Below are 22,722 nucleotides of genomic sequence, written 5' to 3' on the forward strand. Positions count from 1 at the left end.
TGAAAATGAGTGTGGGTCACAATCAGCAAAAGATTCAGGGGATCACATTGTGAAGCCTAACCCTGCCCTATCATGTGATTTCCTGAGGTCAAATGGCCCAGGATTTGAATGGGCGTTAGGGCGTCTGGAAGGATCTGAAAACTGGATTATAGATGGCAGACAGTTGGTGTCGTAAATCATCACCTCAGTTCGAACATTGTCGTTCACAGTGGACATGGATGGCTTCTTTCACTCCTCTTTTAAGCAATCTGTCTTCTCTAATGTGACCATTGGCATCTTCGAAAGTGACCTTTGTCCTTTAGATGCAGATGGACCGCCGACTCTTATCCCATGCATAAACGCATGGCACAACACAGAAGAGCCACCTCAGAAGGACAAGAGAGGTGAAACATTTTCAAACCAAACCTGCTCATCCATATCTTTGAGAACTTTTCCTATTGCAACATGACTGCACACCAGTGCACAAAGAAGAGGCCATCCCCAAACTGCTCTGACAAAGTTTGGAGCATGAAAATGTCAAAAAAGTCTTGGTTTGCTGAAAAATTAAGAGTTCCTTTCAATAGAACTAACAGGCTAAGTTCGACTCCTGAAAAACATGCCCACAGCATGAAAACCAAACTTTACACTTGGCACAATGCAGTCAGACAAGTACCGTTATTCTGGCAACCACTAAACCCCCCAAAAGAAGCTCTCCATGCATTGTTCTTGAGATAATTTGAAGGCCACATGAAGTTAGGACGTGTGTGGCAATTGACTCTGCAGAAAGTTGGTGACCTCTGTGCACTAGGCACCTCAACATGTGGGAAGGAAAACCTCCCAGACACTCCTGCAGTTTCACTAATTGGTGTATATTATGTGGCTTTATGGATAGATAGAGCTGCGTGTCATCTGCATAGCAGTGAAAATTTATGCTATGCCTTCTAATGATACTGCCTAAGGGAAGCATGTATAATGTAAACAGAATTGGTCCTAGCACTGAACCCTATGGAACACCACAATTAACCTTAGTCTGAGAAGGGGACTCTCCATTTACATGCACAAATTGGAGTCTATTAGATTGATATGATACAAACCACTGCAGTACAGTACCTGTAATACCTACAGCATGTTCTAATTGCTCTAAAAGGATATCGTGGTTGACAGTATCGAACGCTGCACGAAGGTCTAGCAGGACAAGCACAGAGATGAGTCCACTGTCAGAGCCCATAAGACCATCATTTGTAACCTTCACTAAAGCTGTTTCTGTGCTGTGATGAGCTCTGAAACCTGACTGAGACTCTTCAAATAAGCCATTCCTCTGAAGATGATCTGTTAGCTGTTTGACAACTACTCTTTCAAGGATTTTTGATATGAAAGGAAGGTTGGAGATTGGCCTATAATTATCTAAGACCGCTGGGTCTAGAGATGGCTTTTTGAGCAAAGGTTTAACACTAGGTTTACTTTCCTGGGCAAATTTGCGTAACTTCCCTAAACCCAACACCCCCTAGAATTACTGGCTTTTTTATTTTCTGGTGCAAGTCCCGAGGTGTTAATCACCCCTGCTGAGATTTTCACAGGTCGTCAGCTCGTTTCTCCTCCAGCTTTTGTTGTGCAAACCACCCATTATCCTTGAGGAATGGTACATTTGCATTTGCTCACTCAGAGTTGCTCAGATCCAAGGCAGGCCAAACCTCTGTGTTACAACTTTCAGAAATGCCTGCCGTATCTATACAAAATATCCCACACATTGACTGACCTGCAAATATAAAAGACACACATTCACACCTTCCTTGACTCTCAGCACAGATCTTCCATTGTTCCATTGTCACTGTGTATGTAGGGAGTGGCATTGCTTGACTACAGCACAGTGCTGTGCATAAAAGCAGACCGACCCAGGCCGGAGAATCATTTCTTGTTCGCATTTCTGAGAACGGACATCAGGATGGCCTCCGTATCACTGCCACGCAGGAAGAACCTCTCCGTGCAACAGGCTTTGGCCTTGCTTCAGGAAATGGACGAAACAGATTCTGATGGAGGAGAGGTCTCATTTGTCCAGCAGGCCACTGATACCTCCTCAGAAGAATCTGAAAAGGAGACGGAACAAGAACCCAACATTCCTCCACGGAAGAAGCCCCGTGCTACTGGGAAGGCCAGCCAGAGCCACACGGCAAAAGACGGCACTGTGTGGGTTGAGGAGGACATTGGAATGCCCAGTGCAGAAGCAAATCGTTCGTGCTTCACTGCGCAAGCTGGACCCACATAGTCTGCTAAGGTTTGTCACTGCCATATTAGATATGATATTTATATAAACCCATTTAGAGTGAGGTTCATGTAAATTTACCATTTTCTATTTGTTTATCTTCCGACAGCGTAAGATTACAAGTGTGCTCCAAAGCTTCCTTTGCCTGTTAGACGTGGGAATGCTTCAGACCATCAGAGAGTGCACGGTACATCAAGCCTGCAGAACACAGCTGGACTGGAATTTGTCAGCTCATGAACTGATGGCATTCATTTCTATCCTGTTCGTAAGAGCAATCATGTGTCCTGTTGGTGCCATTGTGGATTGCTGGTCAGAAGGATTTCTGGTGCCAGTAATCAAAGAAACAATGCCCCGAGATAGATTCATTTCAATTATGCAACACCTTCGATTTGATAACAGGGACACGCGGGCAGACAAATTTGCAGCGATCTCCGACATCTGGACACGCTTCAATGAGAACTGTGCTAAGAGTTTCACTCCAGGGGAACACATGACCATAGATGGACAGCTGTTCCCAAACAAGGATTGTTGTCCGTTCACACAGTATATTGCAACCAAGCCAGACAATCAAGTTCTGGATGGCCATGGATTTGGACACCAAATATGTCTGCAGTGCATCTCCTTACTTGGGAAAAGATCCCAGTCGTCAGAAGGGAGAGAGGCTGGCAGAGAACGTGGTCCTGAAACTGATGGAGCCGTATTTGGATGATGGAAGAAATGTCACAATGGACAATTTCTTTACTTCACTGTCACTGTCGCACAGACTGCTGCAGTGCAAAACAACATTACTGGGCACGGTGAATAAAGTCCGGCATGAACTTGAACCACATGAAGGTATGTGTGTACAATTTTAAACCAGTGCTACAATGTTTTCTGATGTGTGCTATACAGGCCTATAGAAAAAAAACATATACTCATGACTCTCTCTCTCTGCTTTTACAGTGTGTTGTAGACATGTTGGACCAAATGGCACGGATGTATTCCGTAAGATCAGCAACACGCAGGTGGCCAGTAGTGGTTTTCTACAATATGCTGGACCTGGCGGCAGTGAATGCCTACATTTTGTACAAGGCATGTACAGGGTGGACAGGCAAAAGAAGATTGTTTCAGAGTCTTCTAGCTCAGCAAATTCGTTGGCGATTCATGCAGCACAAGGAAATATTAGCACAGAGGAAGGATGCAGCAGCTGCTGTGCCAGGGACTGTAAAGACAATGCAGTGCCAGGTGCAAGAGAGCTGCAATAGGAATCGCAGCAGGTTTACCTGTGCAACATGTCAGAAATTCCCCTGTGCCAAATGCAGGGATGATGGACACTGGGTCTGCAAACGCTGTAAAGTTTGAAACACTTTGAAATAAAACAGACTTGTGTACCCATATATTGTGAATGTGTGTCTTTTGTATGTAGGTTGTAACACAGAGGTTTGGCCTGCCTTGGAACTGAGTAAACAAATGCCAATATTACACAAACACACACAAACACAGACACACACACACACACAGCAAATCTGCATTTATTTGTCCCACAAGTGGAAAATCTGCATTGTCATTGCAAAAAAGTGGTGGGAGCACGGTATAGAAAGTGCACTATACAAACATTTTGGAAACATATATGGACATGTGTATTCAAAAATATTGGCGTATATATACATACACACATCTATCTATCTATGTGTTTGTGCATATGTATATATAATATATATGTATATATATATATATATATATATATATATATATATATATATATATATATATATATACATACATATATATAAATATGTATGTGTGTATATATATATATATATATATATATATATATATATATATATATATATATATATACATATGATATAGATGTGTCTGTGTGAATAACTAGACTTTATGCATATTATATAAGGTGTGGCTATATAAATATATAAATATATGTACAACTCTGTGTATATATGTCTACCATGGTGTATTGTACGCTGCAGGTAAGGAAGGAAAGTAGCCTTGCAGGGAAGGAAAGACTTGAATCTCTCATGGTTAGGGGTTGAGGGAGGGTGTGTTTGCACAACAAAAGCAGGAGAACAATGGAGCTGAAGACCTGTGAAAATCTCAGCGGGGTGCCAAGAGGTGTTAAGGTCGGGGGGAATTTACGCAAATTTGCGCAGGCTAGTAAATCTGGTAGTAGGGACTTGCACCAGGGACAAAAGGCTCAGTAATTCTAGTGTTAACTACAGCCAGCTTGAAGGCCTGTGGTACATAGCCAATTATTAGAGATAGGTTGATCATATTTAAGATTGAAGCTTTAATTATTGGCAGGACTTCTTGGAGCAGTCTTGCAGGAATGGGGTCTAAAAGACACGTTGATGGTTTGGAGGAATTAAATACTAACTCAGAAAGATCAATTGGAGAAAAAGAGTCTAAATGAATATCAATGGTAGTAAAAGTAGCTGTAGATAATATTACATCTGTGTGAGGATTATTGGCAATTTTTTCTCTAATGACAAGAATTTTATTGTGAAAAAGTTCATGAAGTCATTACTACTTAACGTTAAAGGGATGGTTGGCTCAACAGAGCTCTGACTGTTTGTCAGCCTGGCTACAGTGCTGACGAGAAACCTGGGGTTGTTCTTATTTTCTTCAATAAGTGATGAATAGTAAGATGTTCTGGCTTTGCGGAGGGCTTTCTTATAAAGCAGCAAACTACTTCTCCAGTCTAAATGATGATCTTCTAAATTTGTGACACGCCGTTTCCTCTCCAGCTTACGAGTTATCTGCTTTAGGCTATGTGTTTGAGAATTATACCACGGAGTCAGGTACTTCTGATTTGAGACCTTAGTTTTCACAGGAGCTGCAGTATCCAGAGTCATACGTAGTGAGGAGGTAAAATTATTAACAAGATAATGGATCTCTGCTGTAGTAGTATTCAGGTAGCTGCTCTGCTCTATGTTGGTACAGGGCATTGAAGATGATAACAGTGGGTGGATTATATTCTTAAACTTATTTACAGCGCTTTCAGAAAGATCTACTGTGATAAAGTCTACTCCCCACTGCTGTGTAATCAATTATTGTAAATGTAAATGTTATCAGGAAATGATCAGACAGCAGAGGGTTTTCAGGAAACACTGTTAAATGTTCAGTTTCTATGCCATATGTTAAAACAAGATCTAGAGTGTGATTAAAGTGGTGGGTGGGTTCTTTTACATTTTGAGAGAAGCCAATTGAGTCTAATAACAGATTAAATGCGATGTTGAGGCTGTCATTTTTAGCATCTACATGGATGTTAAAATCACCCACAATAATTATTTTATCTGAGCTGAGCACTAAATCAAATAAATAGTCTGTGAAATCAGACAGAAACTCTGTGTAAGGCCCAGGTGGATGATAGATGATAACAAGTAAGACTGGTTTCTGAGTTTTACAGCTGGGGTGGACAAGGCTAAGCATCAGGCTTTCAAATGAATTAAAAGTCTGTCTTGGTCTTTCATTGATCAATAGGCTGGTGTGAAAAAATGCTGCCACACCGCCCCCTCGGCCTGTGCTTCGAGATTTCTGGTAGTTAGAATGACTCTGAGGTGTTGATTCATTTAAACTAACATAAACATCCGGCTGCAACCAGGTTTATGTAAGGCTGAGTACATCGAGTTGTTGATCAATTATTAAGTCATGTACTAACAGAGACTTGAAGTAGAGAGACCTAATATTTAATAATCCATATTTCACTGTTTTACTCTTTGGTTCAGATGTGGATACTGTATTGTTCTTTCGTTGTGATTTTTTATGTTTAAGTTGTTTATTGCTGGTTTTTAGTTTTCTGTCAGCTCCCAAACAGACAAAAAACAGTCTCTATGGAGATGGGTTTTTGCGGGGGTAGCAGGAGGAGAGAAGCTGGAGAAGGGTGTGTAAGACTGCAAATCTGCATCCTGGTTCCAACTCTGGATAGTCATATTTTGGGGGGTTTTATAAATTATCCATGTTATACATAAAACATCAGCAAGGCTGAGTTCATGGTGGCATCTCATGTCCTCCATGTGATTTTGGAGACCTTGTGCATTGTGATGTATAATTGTCAACGTGGGGACTGTGGGAAGAACTGATTTAAAGAATTGCAACAGTGGTCTTGCACTCTCAAATGATGCATGTCTCATATTTTTGAGTGCCTCTGTGATGGCAGGATCAGCATAGATTTTCCTTTCATCAAAGTCTGTGATGTACAGTCCTTTAAGTGAGGTTGTGTGGCTGAGTGCAACATAGGCCATTCCAGGTTCAAAAACACGCTTCAAGCATACTACTGCTGACTCCATTGTCATGCCTTGTACTTTGTGAGCTGTACATGCAAAGGCCAACTTCATTGGAAATTGCCTACAAACAACTCCTTTTTTACTTGTGCCTTCCTCACATTTCTCAATATATACCAGGTTGTCTGAGGATCCTTGTAATTTTCTGCAAATTTTTTGCCCAGAATTTTGATTGTCCAGCATCAGTCCAATGAGTTTCACAGTTTTTGGTCCATCCCGTGTAGCTGTCACGATGTTTGTGATTGTTCCAAATGTCCCATTAAGAAGCCCATCTTGAACATCCAAATTTCTAATAATCATAACACGCACTCCTGGTGCAGCTTGTATGTTATCAGGTAAATCTCTTTTGTTGCCTTTCATCGTTTCTGTCAGGAGGACCATCTCACCCATTTGTGGGTCTTTTCTGGAGTCCTCTGCCTGAATGTTTATGATAACAGAATGAAGAGCAGTTACAGTTGCTGAACTGTGTTTTTCAACCTCTTTGTTTGTTTGTAGCATAATTGTGTAATACATTAAATTGACAGTTTTTTATGTCATGGATAGCCTGTGTGAGCAAGGCTTTATCATTGGCTTCAAGAGAATCTGTTTTTTGCTTCATTGTTATGCTGTTCGAAACTTCAGCAAAAGAATGATCATCTTTCGTCGCATGATTTCTGTCAGGTTGACCATGTGGAAATACTCTTTCCAGAGATCAAGCACATTGTCCTCGTACACACAGAGTGGTTTGGCTTTTCCAAGGGGTGGCAGCTGATAAAAGTCACCTACTGCAAGGATAGACATCCCACCAAAAGGTTTCTTGTTTCCTTTGATCTGCTGAAGTCTCCAGTGGATGTAGGCAAAAAGTTCTTTAGAAACCATAGATATCTCATCAATGATCAGAATCTCTGCATTTGAAAGTGAAGCTCTCACTTCATCCAGTGCATTCCCCAGTCCCTGATATGGTGGTTTTAAAGATTTTGGCAGCTTGAGCAAAGAGTGCAATGTTTGGTAAAAGCTGCAGTGCCAGTAAATGCAGTCAGGAGTACTGAAGGGTAGAACATGTCTGCTTGGTCACGGAATCTGCGGAGTTGGTGCAAAATCTTTGTTGCCTCCTCATATATGCACTTACTAACATGTGATTTTCCACAGCCAGCTCCTCCAGAGACAAAATAAAAGAACTACTCAGGACAGTGAACCCACACAAGTTTGAAACACCACTCACGCACTGTGTAGAATATGGAGGCTTGGGTTTCATTCAGACTTTGGTACATTTTTCTGACAAAGTCTGGGCTCAGCTTTGGTGCTGTGATTGCTGGCATGATTCCACTTCACCACTGACTTGGTAGTCAGGAACACTGTCCATTTCATTTTCATCAGTGTTTTCTGTGGATTGTCGTTAGGGAACACACTCTAAATGATCTACTTCAGCCTCAGGTGCAAAGGTGTTCCATTCATTGATAAGTGGGCCTTGTTGTTGAATCCTTTCCAGTGCCCTTTCGATTGTTTTGCCATGACTTTCATAACGCTTTTTGTTAAAGTTAACAGTTGGCCGTACTGCAAAACCATGTTTTCGTCCACTTTTGTAGAACTGCTCAGATGTTGGGTATTTTGTGTTTTTAAAGTCATTATTTGATTGATGTGGAAATTAAAGTTTTAGTAGTCTGTTATAAAACTTTTCTGGTTGTTTCCCATCTCAGAACTGATGATATCTGTTTATTGCAGGTTTCCCTATTGTTCTTTTTAAATATAACCCATGTTATTCAAAAGAGGGATGTCATTATTGGACTCTGTTAGGCGGCTATAGAGAATCCTGTACTCTGCAACAAATTCAGCCAAACACATTCTTTCAAATTCAGGTGTTCTGGGTCTGTGCATATTTTTCTGGCAATCCGCATATCCACACATCTTCAGCATCTGGTGCCATCCTCTGCAACCTGCTCATCGGGAGACTCATTTTCAGGGCATCATTATCAGTCTGTATGAACACCACACTGCCTGAAAACTTTTTTAGTGGCAGGTTGCATGTCCTTGCCATGGATTTTTGGTCACTGGCTTCTCTGTGTTTAGCATATCCCTGCATTATCGGTTTCATTTCATCTCTTTCGTTGACATTGGACTTTTTTACCTCCTGGATGACTCCATTAAGTAATTGTGTCATCTCAGATTCGGGTTTAGAGACATAAAACATCATGTCCATTAGGCAGCTGAAGTCATCAATCACATATTGAATGTCCATATTAGCATTCCAGATGTTTAGCAGTTCTGCATTGTATGCATTCACCCAGGAGTCATTAGGATAAAGCTTTAAGAGGATGACATGGCCATTGGTTAAATTGAAGACCCAATCCAAGTATTGTTCATAATTTCACTTGCATTTTTGAAGCAGGTCAAATAAGTCAAACCTACATATCTCATTAGCTTTTTACAGGATTTTGAGTGATTTCTGCTTTGGACATGAACCTCAGATGCAATTTTGTGAAGTTCACTGTCTGCCTTTTTGTCAGGCATCTTACATGTTATATACTTTGTCATGGTTCGTATTTTGAGGAAAGGACAAACGACTGGAGGTCCCAGTAGATGTCAAAATAGTGATTTTATTAAACACATATATATGTGGGGAAGAAGCGTACCGTTACACTTTTCAAGGCAGTCTCCCCCGAACAAAAATAAGGAGTGGTATATATAACAGTTAATGACGAATAATATGCGTCAAACAGTTGGATTTACTGGAAATCTAAGTATCAATTCTCGGAATCTAAGAACACTCTCTTCCGCCGGACCCTAACGGCCTTTCACTCCTCTCCTCCAGATGTTCCCCGTTATCTAAACTGTTATTGCTAAACAGCCAAGTACACCGGACAAGTCACGTAGCACTTTTGGGCAAAACAAGTTGAGAAACTGTGTGTGTATGTGTGCAGGCCCCATTATGTGTCTTTTATCCTCCGTGACCCTCCGAGTCACCTGTTGCCGGGCAGATTCCCCTGCAGCAGGCTGTGGTGGGCCCACCGGCCTCCATGCTCTAAGCTGTGATGTTATTATCTGTGATGTACTGTATTGTAAGCAGATATGGAATCATCTTAACTTTACCTTAACTTTCTCACTTCCCCATAACTTCAGACCCTCAATTAACAACTCTCTAATAAGCAATATGGATGACATGAATATAGTTAAACCTGCAATGAAGGATCATCATGTGATTATGACAACACCTGAAATACAGACTTGAAATAGAGACTTTCATGTAACATCGACAACTTCAAAAATGCTCTGATGAAATGATAATGATAAATGATCAGTGATGCAACAGAAACAATAATGGTTATGAATAGTACCAGTAAAATAATTTCCTAATCTCTACACTCCTCCTCTTTGGCCTTTCGAGAAAGGCCAACACTCCTCTCATTGTCTCACTCCTCGGGCAACTCAGCCACCTCCTCTTTGAGTGAAGTGATGCTCTGCGATCCTCCTCTTCGACTCCCCAGGTAGACTACTGGTTAGTCGTCGCACGGGTGAGAGATGAGCCTGTCTCCACCAAACTCTCATCCGCTACTGCACATTGACCCCAATGCAACCCGTTCCTTTGGTCTTTCCCCACCAACTGGACCACTGTTGTGGTACGAGCCGTCACTCTTGGAGCTTGGCACGCTCCCTTCATCCCTCAGGTTCTCATGTCCCCACGGTGCTGAAGGTTTAAGGCAGAGCACGTCGTACACCTTAGTTGTCTTCCTCAATGTCAACGATGAGTCTCCCATTTTATCTAAAACTTTACTTTGGGAAGTCTCCTCTCCATCTCCTCGAAGCTCAGTCGCACCGCTCCTTGTGCTATGTCTTCTGTGATGAAGATGATCTCTGATCCTCCTTAAGCCTCCATCCTGTAGGCGCCCCTCCTCACTCGCTTCTCGTCATGGCACCTGCAGATTAAAACCGACCCTCCTCTTGCACATGGCTTCCGCCATGTGTCAGCTCCCCGCTGAGACATGTACAAGAATGTTGCACATTCTCCCTAAAACAATCTCCAGGTTTTCCCACTTGAAGCAGCCATACTCCAACCTGTAACCCTGTGTACAAACATTAGTCAGCAGCTACATGTTAAGTCTGTTTAACTCCCAGCTCCACCTGGAGCCTGCCTCCTGGAAGACAAATCTGTTAAATCAAACTTCTTATTTACAACCAACTATAAATCCTAGGAGTGATAAAGTATTCAGCAAAACAGACAAGTATCATGTGCAGGTTTTCTCCAATCATTAAATCACTATTATTGTCATAATTTGTCCCCAATCACCAATCATCCCCATTTATTCCACAATTTAATAGGTGACTTTCCTTAAGCAATGTCACTCCACTTTTTATCACTATGAGCTCAATAGTGGCCAGCTAGTGAGCCCCCTATTAAACTATTCCATAAACACTGCATCTCTTATTTTTCTTCATGTCACTTGTCTGTTCTCTACCGAATCCTCCATATGCACCCCTAACAAAAAGCAAAACAAACATTAGCAACACACATGGACCATCCCAGTGGTCAGGCTTCGGCCATCCACATTCCAGAGGTGCTGTAAAAAAGACCATCAGAATCAGAATCAGAATCAGAATACTTTATTGATCCCTGGGGGAAATTATTTAAAGTCAAGCCATCCATAGCTGTGGAAACAAGTGATACTATTTTCAACACAGGGAATGTCTCACATGTTATTCACATTGTCAAAGTAACCTTCACATTTTCGCAACCACACAGTGTAACAGCATCACCAACTCATAACCTGTAAACACAGTTTCTTCACACATAAGCCCAGAAATCCTCTAATAGGAAAACAAACATCAACCAATTGTTCTGTTATAAATCACATCATCAAATCACATCATTAACTCTCTGCTCTCTCGGTGGCACTCTCTGAAAAGGAATGTAAATGTTAACGCTGCGCACAAGCCCATGAATAACACACCCCTGTTAGATTCTCAAACACAGGAAGTGGCATTTAAAAGGTTAAATCGTCACACAACCTAGGATGCTGCTGTCATCATCCTGCTCCTGTGAAAAGAAACACACATAAATTCATCCACCCTTTCGTCCTGTCTAGGTGGAGGTTAACCTTGAGTCGTGGTCAAGTCTTGTCAGCTTTTGTCAGCTTTTACCAGTCAATCAGTTTGTTTTATTACCATTCATTCATACATTCATTCATCCATTCATTCTTTCTTTGCTGACAGAAGAAACCTTCGTCGCATTTGATTTCCCCCTCAGCAAAATGACGTCATTTCAAAAAGAAAAACAACTTTAGATGGATTACCTCGCTGAATCCTCTTTTGTCAGGGACTTCCTTTCTAATTGTCCCCGATAAGTGACTTTCTCCAGAGCCCATTTTAATGTGGAGAAACTCACTTGCAACAATTTTCTTGACGACGTGTAGCGCTTTTAATTCCCGACGTGCAGATCTGCTTAAAGAAAAGAAATCAGTGCACTGTGCAAAAAATAAAAATAAAATGAAAAATAAACAAAAGATACAGAAGCCCGGTCTTAGGACTTGACACCGAATATTCTTTCTCTTATAGATGAAAAAACACCAAATCTAAAACTTGGTGCCATTTTAAAACCTCCCCCATACTTCAGAAAAACAAAACAAAAGATCTGCTAGTTTCACTCATTTAAACTCTGGCTGCAGGATTCTGTTCACCCCTGCTATCATGTTCCCCAAAATAATACAAATTCAGTCGTCTATGTATCAGTTCTCAACCCCCTCAATAAACCAGACAGGATAATGGTAACAGTATTACCTACTTAAAATTGTGTTTGATCCTAATGAGCTTCATTTCGTGTGTGTGTGTTTATGTTAGTAAGGTTAATACATTTTCTATTTTTATGTACCTTCCCCCCTTTTTTCTGAAACCAAATTCCTCCAAATTTTTGTTTCAGAAACATCTAACTAAAAACTCTGTGATAGTCAGACACAGCTAAACCCCAAGTGCTAGCAGGTTACTATAGGCAACCACGCTGTGCGTTATTAACCCCTTCTACAAATACCCTCTTTGGGTGTGTAACACTTTATGTATGCTTTTGCATTCTCTGTAGTGCATATCATGTGTATGTGTGGTGTTGTTTTTCCATTTACTCTAACAGTGAACTTGCATCCCACAGTGTTTGTCTTCCTCCCCCTTTTGTGGCGGTCTGGACACTTTGTCAATCCTCCACCTCCAGGCAGTCGTCTGTCTCCCTGGATTATCTAACCCAAATTGATTCCCCACACTAAAACAGCATTCCCCTGTCCTCCCCTGCTCCATCCTCTCCGTTCTTCTCCCCCACTTTTCAGTCCAATGTCAGTCAGTCTTCTTCAACTTTGTCCCCGCGTATCTCTTTGTCCCACTGTCTCTTTCATTGCCATCTTGCTCTAAACATGGCAAATGTCAAGCTCAGACAGACTTCTCAAAAGTCCTTCACACACAGTGAGGTTGCAGCTTGCTGCAAACGCATCTCCATCCATCCAGTCTAGATGGTGGATCTTCTCTTTCTGATGCCGTTTGCCCATCGCGCTGCTGGACCTCTCTGCTCAGGTCTCCGGTATTGTCTCTTGGACTGCTGTCCACTGTTGATGTTCATGCTTGTGCTTCTGGAACTGCTTCAGGAACTGCACTCTGTGTCTTCAGGGAGAGGTCAGCTTCCTTGGAGCTCACTCGTTCAGGATGAAGACGGGAAGCTGCAAAACAATTCAGCCAAAAAGTCTGGCTGGGTGTTTCTACTTTTCTAATGATTTTAACATATAATTTACTGCCGACTGCTGCCCGTGGAGAATTGATCCAGGTCCGTTCCCCACCTGTAAACGACAGACTGAGAGACTTTCATTATTTACTGTGACTCCAGATGTTTTAATCACTCCTAAAGCAACACATCCCTACTTATTTTGTTTTGAACTCTACTGCCTTTAAACCCCAAATGTGCACTTTCATTTGCTCTGAACCGCAAACACAAAGAGTCTTCTTGATGTTGTAATTAATTATTTTCATCCACAACACTCCAACTTATGTTTTCTTTTTGTGCCCACCAGGGGAATAAGATGACCTCTACTATCTCTGCTTCCCCAGTTGGAGACAATGTCTCACTCACACTTCCACACTTTTTATTTTCTTTACTTTCGTCACTTTCTTTCTCTTTTTTTCACTTTCTTTTACCCCATTGTTTTACACCCACACATTAACCTGTGAACTCACTACTCTATCCTCATTTTCATTTCACCCCAACAGCTCTCATGCAGTCAGCAAACAAATCCTCCATTCATCCTTGAGTACTTGATCACCTTTAAATGTCTCTGTTAATTTTATCAATTTACTTATCATTACCTTAACACTAGTCCACTGTTTAGTTTTCTTTATTTATTTTCACTAGGATTCCTTGGCTATTATTACTTCACAGAAAATTCAAATAATCCACTTCTTCTTCCTCCTCTGTCATCCAGGAATTCACACACACATGCACAGGCTGGTCACTCAGCCCCCACCTTTTCCTTCTCTCTCACAGACTCATACACACAATCCTCTCAATCCAGTGAACCCCGCCTCTCGAGGCTGGCTCACACACACCTCATGCTTCTCGCAGACCCATCCAAACTTTCTGTGAGACACTTCTTTCTCTGCTTATTCTGGACAACGCCCCAGACGGCACACAGAGCGGCTGTCATCCACTCTTATCCACCTCACAAATTTTCAAACTGCGCCACGGACTCAACACCGCAGTTTCTCTCCCCTTTAAAAAAAAAATATAAAACCAAATTCAACCCCCCAATTGACTTCACAGTTTACAATAACTCGGGACACGGCTTCCTACCGCGATTTCTACACACCACAAACACACTCTCTTTTATTTAATCTTCATACACTCAGCTTCTATAGTAAATCACTTTCACACCACACCCAGTCATAATCAATGTAAGCAATTTACAAAGCTAATTTACACTTTATTTTATATACACAGGCCTGTATTGAACATGAAAAAACAAAAAGACACCAGATGCCAGGATGCGTTATTCAGCAGTTCCTTATTTTATCCTTATTCCTGTCACTTTTATCCTTATTTTTATCCTTATTCCTGTCCCTTATTCCTATTAAAATCTCTGTAGCATCACACCTAACTTTTTGACTAATTTAAAAGCATCTAAGCCCAGGCCCTGCCTTGCTAATCAATTACTCCGCTTCGGAAATTCCCTTTCCGACAACGGAAGCCCTAATTAATTTATAACCGCTTCCCGTGACTTGACAGAGAGCTCCACATCCAGCGTCTAAGTATCCCACTTGCGCCTTCAGCTATACTTAAAGCTCATAAGTCAGTCACGTTTAATGGTCACGGCCGGGTCCGACCCTGCTATTCAAACAGCGCAGTAAAACTGTGGTCTCCGTCGACCACCGGGTTTTTAACGGGTGCTCGAAGTCCCGCGGGTACCACCCGAGCTACCTGGACGCCGCCAGAGATAACCGTGCGTCCACGGTTACCGGTCGTTGCCACACGCTGAGCGACTGCGCTCCTCGGAGTTCAATCCTTCAACTCCGGTCCTATAATTTAAATACCTTTTAAAAGCATCAAAGCGGACCTCCCTTGCCACCTTGTTATATGATGCCCGGATCCGCGATCCTGCTGGTCAAAACGGGGATAAAATCCCTGAGCCAAATGCCCTAATCTAAAATCTGAATCTGAGTCAGCAAATACAACACATTAACTTAAGTACGTAACATATTCACTTAAACATACAACTTATTAACTTAAAATTCACCCCAAAATTAACAGCAACAAAATTTGTCAGTCCAATATTCCCCAAACTTTTATCACTAAATTTTATCACTAATTACCCCAAATCACCACGGACAAAATCCCCAGCAACTCCACTGAGTGAACATTTAATTTAGCTTAAATCCCAAATTCAGCACCTTTTAATCAACAGGTGGTGCTTACCTTATTAAGGGCCCCCATCACTCAGTCGACCTGCTGGACTCCCGTCCGTCTATTTGACACCACCGGACCTCAGCCAAACCACCAACCAAAGTCCCCCCTCAAACCGGGATTTCGGCACCAAAAAACTGTCATGGTTCGTATTTTGACGAAAGGACAAACGACTGGAGGTCCCAGTAGATGTCAAAATAGTGATTTTATTAAACACATATATATGTGGGGAAGAAGCGTACCGTTACACTTTTCAAGGCAGTCTCCCCCGAACAAAAATAAGGAGTGGTATATATAACAGTTAATGACGAATAATATGCGTCAAACAGTTGGATTTACTGGAAATCTAAGTATCAGTTCTCGGAATCTAAGAACACTCTCTTCCGCCGGACCCTAACGGCCTTTCACTCCTCTCCTCCAGATGTTCCCCGTTATCTAAACTGTTATTGCTAAACAGCCAAGTACACCGGACAAGTCACGTAGCACTTTTGGGCAAAACAAGTTGAGAAACTGTGTGTGTATGTGTGCAGGCCCCATTATGTGTCTTTTATCCTCCGTGACCCTCCGAGTCACCTGTTGCCGGGCAGATTCCCCTGCAGCAGGCTGTGGTGGGCCCACCGGCCTCCATGCTCTAAGCTGTGATGTTATTATCTGTGATGTACTGTATTGTAAGCAGATATGGAATCATCTTAACTTTACCTTAACTTTCTCACTTCCCCATAACTTCAGACCCTCAATTAACAACTCTCTAATAAGCAATATGGATGACATGAATATAGTTAAACCTGCAATGAAGGATCATCATGTGATTATGACAACACCTGAAATACAGACTTGAAATAGAGACTTTCATGTAACATCGACAACTTCAAAAATGCTCTGATGAAATGATAATGATAAATGATCAGTGATGCAACAGAAACAATAATGGTTATGAATAGTACCAGTAAAATAATTTCCTAATCTCTACAACTTCTCAAAAAATTTGTACATGTGGTCTTCAAGGTTGCTTCCAAATTTAGGTGCATCTTTGACCCAAACCAGTAAATGGAAATGAGGGCTACCCCTGGGCTGAAAGTCCGCTCAATAAAAGTAATCTTCTACTTCAAACAATCGTATCACAGTCACAGGGTTGCTTCGGAGAATTTCACACTTTGTGTTCCAGTCAATTTCTAAAAATTCCACTTGTTCACCTTGTTGAGTTTTTATGACCTCAACAACCTCAGGCCATCTCATTTCAGCAGCTGAAAATGTCAGGAAAAAAGTTGGCTTTCCTAACTGTCTGACCATAGCATGGAGATCTTTTAGTGCCTTCTCCCAACATGCTGGAGTACCTCTCAGAGGTTTCATGAAGCGTGTTGCGTCTTTGTTATTTATCAGTCTCTCTCTTCTGTCCCATTTATTTGATTATTTGTTTTGTTTTGTTTTTTCAAAAGTAGCTTCCTCATCAATAGATATATCTTTGTTTTCTGAATGTATCTCCTTAAGTTTTAATAATCCTGCTAACACATTCTTCATGTTCACAGTGTAGAAGTGTTTGTATCCTACAGCTCTTTGCTGCCCTATTGGTAATGCAATGATTTTGGCAAATGGAAGAATTTTAGCAGTCAGTTTTCATTTGAATACATTTAATTGACTCAGTTCAATTGGAATGGGTGCTAGTGCTAAATTGTTTGCAACTGCAATAGATGACATCTTTCCTCTTTGTACATGGCCGTCACAGTTGTAGGAAATCCACTCTTTCATTCTTTGTTTTGGAAAGGTACAATTAGCTGACCATTCCCTGTCACAAACATGGACAAATTTTCCTGTCAAGCAGGTTGCAACAATGTGACTATTTCTAACATATTTTCATCTTTTGCAGTTTTTAACTTGATTAGGAAACAGTGTTCTGTGGCACACTGTACAGAGATGCGTGGGTCCTAATTTAATTCTTTCACGGAAAGCTGATGTGGCTGCTTGCATCATGTTCGCTACAAGCTGGGGCTGTGCTTCAGACTGTGGAACTTGCTGAAATTGTGTTACGAGCTTTCTGTATCTCTTCTTTATTCTCTGTGCACAATGCAGCTTTTTATGAATGGAGAAACATGCAGTAGTGGCCATTTTGTTTCTCTGGTACTTTGCACACTGCGTATGGCGCAGGCTGAATTGTGGGTCATTGTGATACCTGGCATGAATTGATTGTTTTTGTTTGTGCCCGTAGTTTGGATCAGATGCATACTTTGTTCTTATGTACACTCTCTTCCTTTCTCTGACAGCATCCTCTCTGTATTTCTGGTCGATGTATTTTTTCTTTCTCCTTTGAAAGCATCCGTGTTGTACCTCTGGACCACATGTTGTTTCTGTCTGGTTCGAAAGCTGGCATTCGTGTTGTAATTCTGAACAAGATATTTTTTCTGTGTGATTTGAAAGTCAGGATCTGTGGTATATCTTCTGATAATGTAGTCTTTCCTTTTTTGTTGAAAGTGAGAATCACTTTGGTACCTCTTCACCTTGTGGGCTTTTATTTTTCCTGAATGGATATGCATTATAATCTTTGGCTGATGAAAGTTTTTGTTTGTGGTAATGACAGTTTTCACGATATTGAGTATTCATAGTCCGTGAATTTTTCTTTCATAATTCATGACAGCTGGCATATCGTTCCTTTTCGTGTCTTTTTTTGTTTGTCTTCTGTCAAAGGAAAATTGTATATATGTGATCAGCTACATGAAATGTATCTTTTCATTAAGCAAACGTCTATGTGACTTTTCACCTAGTAACTTGTGATGAACCAATGCAGACACTAACCACTTCCTGTTTTTACAGAACATTTAGATGTAGAGAAGTGAAACCTCAGCTCTTTTTACAAGAACACACACACACACACACAGAACAATCTTGTATAAATAAAGAACGCAGACGGTGACAAAGCGCGAGTCCATGAGTGTCTCCTGTGCGAGCGCTCTTTGACCGTCCTCGCGAGTGAAAGAACTGCAGTGTTTGTGTTTTCTAACTCAGGAGACTTGGCTAAAGAAAGAACGGCGGGGTGATTTAAAGAAATCCCCTGTCATTTAAATTGGTCCTTCGAGCTTAGCGATGGAAACAACAGACACGTTTCTGTGACTCCAATAAGGTCTGAGTACTGTATCCTGACGTCGTGATAAACCAGAACTGAAGTCTGTCGACAGTCCTCTTTAGGAAGAGGAAAAGCCCTGGAACGATTCCGGTCCAGGCCAGGCCTGGCCCACGACGCTGGGATCGAGTAAGATGACCTGACAACCAGCAAAAGATGACTGAGGGTGAGAAAACACTTTGGTTTTAAACCGCCGGAAGGGTTTAGAAGAATGCGCAAGATAGGTTTTGTTGTAGCCGGAATTACTTCGTGAAATGCGCAAAATAGGTTTGTTGTAGGCGGAATTACTTCGTGATACATGTAAAATAGGTTCGAAGTAGCCGTCAAATACTTCGTGACAAATCAGGTTTAAGTTCGCCACAAGGAACTGTGTTTAGAGTGGTTTCAGAAGTTACCGTGAAATACTTCGTGACAAATTAGTGCGCAAATGTCTATCTGTGTGTACGTGTATATGTTTTGTGTACATATGTTTTGGAAGTAAGTTGATTTTACAGCACAATACGCTGCTGAACTACTTCCATTGCTTTTATTGTTTTCTTTGCTGAGGCTCACGTACTGGTGAAAAAGGAGAACGGTTGAGTTTCATCTCGTAAAACTGGTACCGCTTCATTTTTTTAGAAATGAAGTAGAAGGCCGTATCAGTAAACCACTCTGAAGTCAAGCGTGCTAATGACGGCCCAGCAAAATCTTTGAGAATGGAGAATAAACAAGCAAAATTAAGTTAGTTTTTCCTCACACTTCTGCTTTGTTTCTGACTGCAGCTTTTTCTTTTTTTCTTTTTGTGTCCTGAGTCATGTGTGTAAACCCTTTATGCCATTGGCATGTTTTGTTAGTTTGGAAAACAAATTTGTGATCATACTTGTGGATCACAGTGACACATAATGATTAGGCATATGATTTATTAATGCCTAGTTTTAGAGCTGTGAGCTATGAGCTGTAAGCAATGCAAAGTTTTTTCCTAACTTAAAAGTTTGAAATATGTAAGATGTGTGAGTTCTTTGAAAGAATAGAAATGACCTAAAATCAAAATGTAGTGTTGCATCTACAAAGAAAAGAAAGCAGAAGAAGCATTCAGTAACTTGAAAATAGCCTTTCTACTTACATGTGGATGGAGGAACAGGTTACATTAAAGCAGTTTTAATACGGGCATTTGGAGACAAAATAAACGCCCGCTTGCATTTTACTCTGTTGCAAATTAGACTCTTGCGTCAGGCCTGCCCACGTGTGTGCAAGCCTGTGCAGACGCAGCAGAGGCAGTAAAAAAGGTCAGCTGACATTGTTTTAGGGCAGAATTTAATCATCAAAGTACCCCACGCAGTGAAAGTTCGACAAAGCGTTCGATTAGTCTTCAAAAACAGGAAATATGTGTGCCTGTGGTGTGTCTGTGACAGGAAATCGTGTGTGTAACAGGAACTACATGCCCATAAAAGGAGCTGACTGAGTGAAGGAAGCAGACAGAGAGACACACAGACAGTCAGTATGTTTTTTCAGCAGTACAACATGGAGATCTTCTAAAGACACTATTAGAAGTAATTACATTGCCAAAACAGTTAGAATTATGTAAATGTGCTGCACAACAGAAAGATAAATCAGATATAACTAAAGGCAATAACTTTGCAGATCAAGCAGCAAAGTTAGCCGCACAACAAACTGTAGACTCATTAATGTCTGCATCCATTATGCAAATACCACTTGACGTACTTAAAGATGAACAAAAAGCAGCGCCAACCACAGAACAGAAGAAATGGTTAAAGTGTGGAGTACAACTAGAAAATGATCTGATGGCTTGTGAAGGTAAACCAATACTTCCTAAGTCCCTGTGCAGAACAGCAGCATTAGTGACACATGGGGTGACCCATGTGTCCTCAGGGGGGATAGTCCAGGTCATTAATAGGTCATTAATACACACTTTTATACTCTAAATTTTGAAACTCACAAGGCAAAAAGAGGGCATTTCCCCACACCACCTCATTCATTTCACACCATTCACATGGACTGTATTGAATTAAGTGAAAGTCAAGGCTCAAAATACGCTAGTGATTATAGACGTATTCTCTAAATGGTCAGAGATTTATCCAGTGAAAAAAGCAGATGCAATCTCAGTTGCAAAAAGTGAACCCTTAGAAAAATCCGTCAGAGAAACAACTCTGGCTGAATGGATGGCAAAACTACTAGAAAATAAGGATATTGTTTTGAACAATAAACTGCCATAAGACGCTTCTCCAGTCTCTTGCAGGTTGAAACCAGGCGGAAGGGGTGCTCGAGAGTAAAAATTGGAGTTTAGCCCATTTGGAGGGCCAATACCAAGTGTTATTGACAACACCCACAGCCTATCAAATTGCAGAGAGACCATCTTGGATACATCAGAGCCACTGCAAAAAGGTTGAGGTCCCAGGAAGCCCCGACACCAAGGAGGAAGCGCCTATGCTTGGTTGCTTCGTGGGTGAGGTGGGGGGGGGGGGGGGGGGGGGGGGGTTTGGGCCCCCGTTGGGTAAGCCCACACTCTAATCTCTATCCGATCAATTTTAGGCAGCCAGGTGTAGGTGTGAAGGGGGACCCTGCTGGTTACCTTGACTACAAAAGCTCACCCTTACAGGATCCCAGCTGATGCCAATAGCAGATAGAGAAGATGGACGTACGAAAACTTCCACCTACTGGACATGACACAATATCACATCCATCCTTGGATGAAAAATGCCTGATACAGATATGTGTTTAACAAACCACAGAGAAAGACTGTTATGTCTGCTCGCACATGCCGAGCATATTAACACACCCAGCCATATATCGGAAACACCTTGGAACAATTGCACTAATTCTGATCTCCGATCACACCTTGAGAATGACTTTTGTTAAGTGCACAACAACAACAACATCATCATCATCCTAATCCAGGAAGAAACGCTCAACTTCAACAGTCAGACCATGACTCAATCTAGGGAACCGACGTACCTGAAGAATTCTGGACAACTGGACAAAAGGTACTGTTGGGTCCAGGAATTGAGGAGGTAGACCAAAATAACCACCACTGATCCGGCCGTGTGCAATTAGACGGCATTTTAATGAATACACGCAGCGTGGAGCCAACACTGTACAGATTCAGTGTTGAACTCCCTTACAATAGTCAGAACCCAATATTTATAGGGGTGAAACAGTACAGCCCCCCCCTTTCTGTTGCCAGGCAGAAACCAAAACCACAATGACTTTTAACATAGTTTAAAAAGAACATCGTCTCGTCTCCATCCAGGTGCCTTCCTGTTGTCCCCGGACGCTCGCCTTCGCTGTCGCTTGTCTCTGGAACATCCTGCACCTGCTTCTTCATCAAACAGTCACATATGCACGCACAATTTTTGCAGTTGCAAGCAAAACATAAGATTAACTTTTACCTATATAACTGAGTCTATCTACGATGTGTGTGTGTGTGTATGTGTCAGCCTCTGCTTGCACTTTGTTTCACCTCTCAGCTCCCCAGCTAGACCTTAACCTTTCCACTAGACAGAAGGCCAGCACAACTGAAACTATGTGTGTGCCGATCTTGACTTATATGTAAAATGTATAAAACAAATGTTCCAATCTAATACAACTACTTAAAGCTTAATCAGCGATAAATGCATAAAAGACACCCTACTCTTAACTTGCACTTAGACTCTGGTTTCAGTTTCGCTTCTGCAGAAGCATGCCTTGCAGAAGTGTTTCCTGTCTCATTTTGGCACAGAGTATTTCCTGTCCCTGCAGCTCAGTTTCTCACCCACTGAAGACTTCAGTGTAAGAATATAAAAACATTCAAAAGCCTTTAAAATTATAGATTCAACTCAACAGTTTAAAGTGGTTCTTCTTGGACCTGTAATAAAGACTAATATAATACCAATATGTTTGAACATCTGAATGCATCCGCATGCAACATCACTATTAATAATGAAATGGTAATAATGATTATAAAAATAACAGCAAATAATAGCAGTAAAATATTTCTCCTCTTGACAGTACTGAACTCACTCTTCCTGTGGGCAGGAGTTGGGAAAACGTGCTCTCAGAAGTGAGATACTGGACTATAGATTCGGCTTGTTTCTCAAAGCATCCTGGAAGGTCAGCGAGGGACAAAACCAAGAAATGGATGCTCTCAGAATTGCTGTAATGCAACATCGTGTAGCATTGCACATAATCCTGGCTGAGAAAGGAGGATTGTGTGTCTTAT

This window comes from Pelmatolapia mariae, linkage group LG23 (genome assembly GCF_036321145.2).
Source record: "Pelmatolapia mariae isolate MD_Pm_ZW linkage group LG23, Pm_UMD_F_2, whole genome shotgun sequence".
Classification (NCBI taxonomy): domain Eukaryota; kingdom Metazoa; phylum Chordata; class Actinopteri; order Cichliformes; family Cichlidae; genus Pelmatolapia; species Pelmatolapia mariae.